Consider the following 6,000-nt stretch of genomic DNA (forward strand, 5'->3'; position numbering starts at 1 on the left):
GAAAGATCTACATATGGTGTTAATTGACCTAAAGAAAGAATATGATAGAATATCATGAAAGATCCCTTAGTGGGTGATGGAGATGCAAAAAAATCATTTTAAATATATAAATGTCATAAAGAACACGTATGAAAGAGTTGTTACTAGAATTGAAAACAGTAATAGGAGATACAAAGGATTTTCTAATAACAGTGCATTTACACCATGGTTCTGCATTGAGCCCCTATTTATTTACCCTAGTTATGGATGAGCTAACCATAAAAATACCAAATGAGATCCCAATGTGTATGCTATTTGCAAATGATATTGTGCTAATTGACGAAACTAGCGAGGGTGTCAATCGAAAGCTTGATCTATGAAGAAACATCTTAGAGAGTAAGGATTTTAAGATATGTTGAAGTAAGTCTGAGTACATGCACTACAAGCATGAGAAGAGAAAAGTTGAGGTGCGACGAGATGGAATTACAGTGTCAAAATGCAAATTATTTAAATATCTAGGATGTTATTTCAAAAGAATAGAATGATAGATAAAGATGCCACTCAAATGATTAAAATTGGATAGTTGAAATGGAGAAGTACTACAAAGGTGTTACGTGATAGAAGGATGACTACTAAGGTGAAAGGTAAGTTCTATAAAATAGCTATAAGGCCAGTTATGTTATATAGTAGTGAATGTTGGGATGCTTAAATTTAATATATCTACAAGATGAGTGTTGAAGAAATGTAAATGCTAAAATGTATGTACGGTCACACGAGATTAGATAAAATAAAAAATATTCAAAATCCCCAAAAGGTGCAAGTAGCACAGTGAGGACAAAATGAGAAAGGGTCGCTTGAGATGGTTTAGTCTTGTCCTGCGTCGGCCTATAGATGTACTGGTCTCTAGGTGTGAAAGCATAGTGGGGTGAAGGTATGAAAAGGGACAGGGTAGACCTAATATCATATGAAAGAAAGTTGTCTTAAAAGACCTATAGATCCTTGAAATCAATGCAGACTTAGAGCCTGTTTGGCCAAGCTTTTAGGAAGCCAAAAACACTTTTTTTTGCCAGAAAAAGTACTTTTATAAAATTTTAATGTGTTTGGCCAAGATAGGTAAGTGCTTTTAAGTAGCAGAAGCAATTTTTCTAATTGGGAAGAATCTACAAATTCTTGCTTCTTCCAATAAGCAGAAGTAGAAACTAAAAATTAATTGTTTTAAGACAAAAGTTTCCTACTATAAATTTATATTTTTAAAATATCCTTTATTAATTCAACTTTTTTTTTTAATTTTTTGTTTCTACTATTCCTATCTCTTTATTTATTTATTTTATTTTTATCGTATTTTTATTCTCTTTCTTTTATTCTATTTTGAAATAGTTTCTCCACTATAAATGACCTTTATAGGACAGAAACTTAACTATTCGTAGCTTTCACTTTTATGTAGGGTGCACCTTAATTTTGTGAGAACAAAAAATGGGATGGATTTCTTAGTTCAGATTGTATCTTAATGATGTCTCTATGGAGATTTGCTGTATTTCAGATTGTATCTTAATGATGTCTCTATGGAGATTTGCTGTATGAGCTATCTCCCTTGTGTTGTTTACAGAAATTACATATAGAAGGTCCCTGCACCTTAAATCTATACAAAGAGCTGTCCGAGGATAATCTATGTAACGATCCAGCTGGTCGTTTTGAGAGTTGTAGCTATGTTCCTCATTTTTTGCTACTTTTTGTGCTCAACAACTGCTATATGACTTACCGAGTTAGTTGGTCCGGGTCCAGAGAGATTTTAGAGTGAATTGAGACACTTAGTCTCTTAATTGAAAGTTTAAGTTGGAAAAATTGACTGGATATTGACTTATATGTAAACGACCTCGGATTTAAATTTTGATGGTCTCGTTAGCTCCATTGGGTGATTCTGGACTTAGGAGCGTGTCCGAATTGTGATTTGGAGGTCCGTAGTAGAATTAGGCTTGAAATGACGAAAGTTGGAATTTTGAAAAAATTTGACCAGGAGTGAACTTTTTGATATCGGGTTCGGCTTGGATTTTCGAAAGTTGAAGTAGGTTCGTGGGGTCATTTGTGACTTGTGTACAAAATTTAAGGTCAATCAGAAGTGATTTGATAGGTTTTGACATCGTTTGTAGAATTTGGAAAATTTCAAAGTTCATTATGCTTGAATCCGTGTGCAATTCATGTTTTAGATGTTGTTTGAGGTGATTTGAGGGTTCGACTAAGTTTGTATTGGCTTATAAAACTTTTTAGTATGTTTGGTTGAGATCCTGGGGGCCTCGGGTTGATTTCGGATGGCTAACGGATCAAAGTTGGACTTAAAGAATTTACTGAAGATTGCAGTTGTTGGTGTAACCGCACCTGCAGAAGTCTCATCGCAGGTGCGAGCTTTCTATCGCAGGAACGGAGGTAGATGTCCTGGTCAAGGCGCAGGTCCGAGGGGTTAACTGCATCTGTGTGCCCGTAGGTGCGAGCGAGGCTCCGCAGATGCGTAGTTGAGGTAGGAGACTGTTTCACCAGAAGTGGATAGATGGCCGCAGAAGCGCCACATGTGTGGAATCTGGAGCGCTGATGCGGACTTGGGAAACATAAGTGGTTTCTGCAGAAGTAGAGAATTTACCGCAAAAGAGGTTCCGCAGGTGCGGAAACATGGCTGCAAGTGCGAAAATCCTGGGCAGAATTTTTAAAAACGAGGGTTCACGATTTTGGCTTCATTACAACATTTTGAACTCGGTCTTAGGCGATTTTGGAGAGGATTTTCGAGGGAATTCTTGAGGTAAGCTTCTTGTACTTATTTTTGATCAATAATCTTGTTTCCCTATTATTTTTCCCACCTAGATTGTATGGTTTTAAGGTGAAATTTGGGGGTTTGAAACTAGGGATTTGGAGAGTGGATTTGAGGGTTTTAGGTGACAATTTGGTATTGGATTTTGATAAAAATTGTATGGTTGAACTCATGAGTGAATGGGCTTTCGGGTTTTGTGACTTTTGTTGGATTTCGAGACGTGGGTCCGGGGGACGGCTTTTGGCTAATTTCGGATTTTGGCTAATAAATTCATATTTTTCTTGTGGAATTAATTCATTTAGCCTATATTGATTGTATTGTACTACTTCTGGCTAGATACGGGACGTTTGGAGACTGATCTGAAAGGCAAAGGCGTGTTAGAGTAGCGTTTTGCCTGGATTGAGGTAAGTAACACTTTCAAACTTGGTTTTGAGGGTTCGAAACCCCGAATTTTGTGTTATGTGATTGATATTGAGGTGACGCACATACCAAGTGACGGGCGTGCACCGTGTGAATTGGGTCATGTCGATTCCATGGCATTGTAAAGTTGTCCTATCTTGTTGATATTCGTGTTTTCACCATGTGATAAAAAAACTGATTTATCAATCTTGCTAAAGATCATGTTTAGGCTATATGCTGGTACTGTTGGGACCCATAGTGGTCGTTTCTTAGTGTTGACTTACTGATCTTATTGATATTTCGTACTCAGTCATGTTCATCCATTTCATATCATATCTCAATATCTGTTGTTATTTTTTGATACATCATATCATCATGTTCTAGCTAGTTTCATGACATTTGTGAGCCTGAGTGAGAGTGGAGAGATTGATGACTACGTGAGGCCGAGATCCTGATTACGAGTGAAATTTATGGGATCGGGTTGCACGCCGCAGCAGTTATACTAATTTATGATAGCTCTTGGGCGGAAGAAGCCCTTTCGGAGTCTGCACACACCCCCAATGATCGCGGTTGATATTATTGAGGGATGGATCTTCCCTAGACATGGATCTTTTCCGAAGCATTATATACCTAGAGATGGATCTTCTCCACATGTTGGATTGACCCTACTCAGTACTAGGTGACGGATGGTCAGTGATGTATATATTCCGGGATGGATCTTCTCGGGGCCGTATGAGGCAGTATCGAATGATTGAGCATTTGAGAGTGTGAGCACATGAGGCTGTCAGCATGGTGCATCACATACAACATGTACATTGTCATGTAGAAGTAGATGACTTATATTCTTCATATCATTCAGATTTGATCTATTTTACTGTTTTGGGCTACCTATTGAACTTGAAAGCATGCTTACGTTTCTGCATTGTTATTTCTATACTGAACTGTGCTGGTTGAGTTCGTCACTAATTCCAGTACAAAGGTTGAATTTGTCACTTATTGAGTTGGTTGTACTCACGCTACACCCTGTACTTCGTGTGCAGATCCAGGTACTTCTGGTTACGGTGGCTACTGATTAAGGAGTCAGGATCTCTAAGACTATCGAGGTAGTTGCATGGCGTTCGCAGGCCTTGACTCTCCTTCATTATCTTTATTTGTATTTCAGTTCTTATTCCTTAGACATTATAGTAGACTGTATTACGGTATAGATGCTCATGTACTTGGTGACACCCCAATTTTGGGATAGATTGTATTGTGTTGCAGACTTATTTTTGTTTCAAGAAAAAGGTTTTTCTTAAATATTAACTACTTTCGTCTATATTTTCAAAGCTTTTACTGTGTTGAGATAGTTGAATAGTGGCTTGCCTAGTTCCACAATGGGCATCATCACGATGGTTGGTTTTGGGTCATGATAAGCTGGTATCAGAGCTTAGGTTACATAGGTCTCACGAGTCATGAGTAGGTTTAATCAAGTCTTGCGGATCGGTACAGAGCAATTGTACTTATCTTCGAGAGGCTGTCGAACCTTTAGATAACTTTACATTCTTGAATTCTTGTCGTGCGAATCTGTTGATTCTGTTAACTAAACTTCTGTTATTTTATTCTCTCACAGGTGTTGAGGGCACGTACTACTGGGCGGGACGGATAACCACTAGTACCACCGGTTAGGGTCGCGAGAGGCCGAGGTCGTGGTAGAAACTGCGGTAGGGGCAGAGGTGCAGCTCGTACAATAGCTAGGGCAGCACCTGCAGATCCACTAGCTTCCCCAGTTCAGGAGCAGGTCCTAATTATGGATGCGCCTATGGGGCCAGATCAGGCACCACCCGTGCCCATTGTGATTTCAGGACTTTAGGAGGCCTTAGCTCAAATTCTAATAGTATGCATCAGTCTTGCATAGGTGATCTCTGTTTCGACCGCAGTAACCACTTCTCAGGCCGGGGGAGGTACTCAGAATCCCACCACTTGTACACCAGAGCAGGTGATGCAGGGACTCCAGACATCGGGGCACTACCAGACTAGCCGATGGCATCTGCTCAAGCCCATGTGGTTCCTATTATGACTGATTATGAGCAGCATAGACTAGAAAGGCTTGGTAGACTCTAGCCTCCATCTTTCAGCGGGACAGAGTCAGAGGATGCCCAGGATTTCTTGGACAAGTGTTAGAGGATTCTCCATACAACAGGTATTCTGGAGACTAGTGGGGTCTCGTTTACTACTTTTTAGTTTTCTAGGGCTACTTTTAGTTGGTGGAAAGCTTATGAGACGTGTAGGCCGGTTGGTGCAGCGCCACTTACATGGCAGGAGTTCTCTATTTTCTTCCTGGAGAAGTACATGTCGTAGTATCGCAGAGATGAGCTGCGCAGATAATTTGAGTAGTTACGTCAGGATGACATGTTTATGATGCAGTACGAGATGAGATTTTTTGAGTTGGCCCATCATGCAGTTTTGGTTGGTTCCTACTGATAGGGAGAGGATCAGGAGGTTCATTGATGGCCTCACATTTCAGCTGCGGTTGCTTATGACTAGAGGGAGGGTATCTGGTGCTACTTTCGATGAGGTTGTTGATATTGCTCGGCAGATAGAGATGGTCCGCAGCCAGGAGCGGGCTGAGAGAGAGGCCAAGAGGTCTCATGGATCATGTGGTTTTAGTGGTGTTCCTTCTGGACATCAGTTTTACCACGGCAGGGGTCGTCCTTACAGGCATGGTCAGACGGGTCGTCCAGTTCACGGTGGAGCATTATCTAGCCATGGTTCACACAGTTCTCAGTAGGGTCACTCATCTCTCAGTGCCCTCCCATCTCAGAGTTCATCTCATGCACCATCAGCTC

The sequence above is a fragment of the Nicotiana sylvestris genome, chromosome 5 (genome assembly GCF_000393655.2).
Source record: "Nicotiana sylvestris chromosome 5, ASM39365v2, whole genome shotgun sequence".
Classification (NCBI taxonomy): Eukaryota; Viridiplantae; Streptophyta; class Magnoliopsida; order Solanales; family Solanaceae; genus Nicotiana; species Nicotiana sylvestris.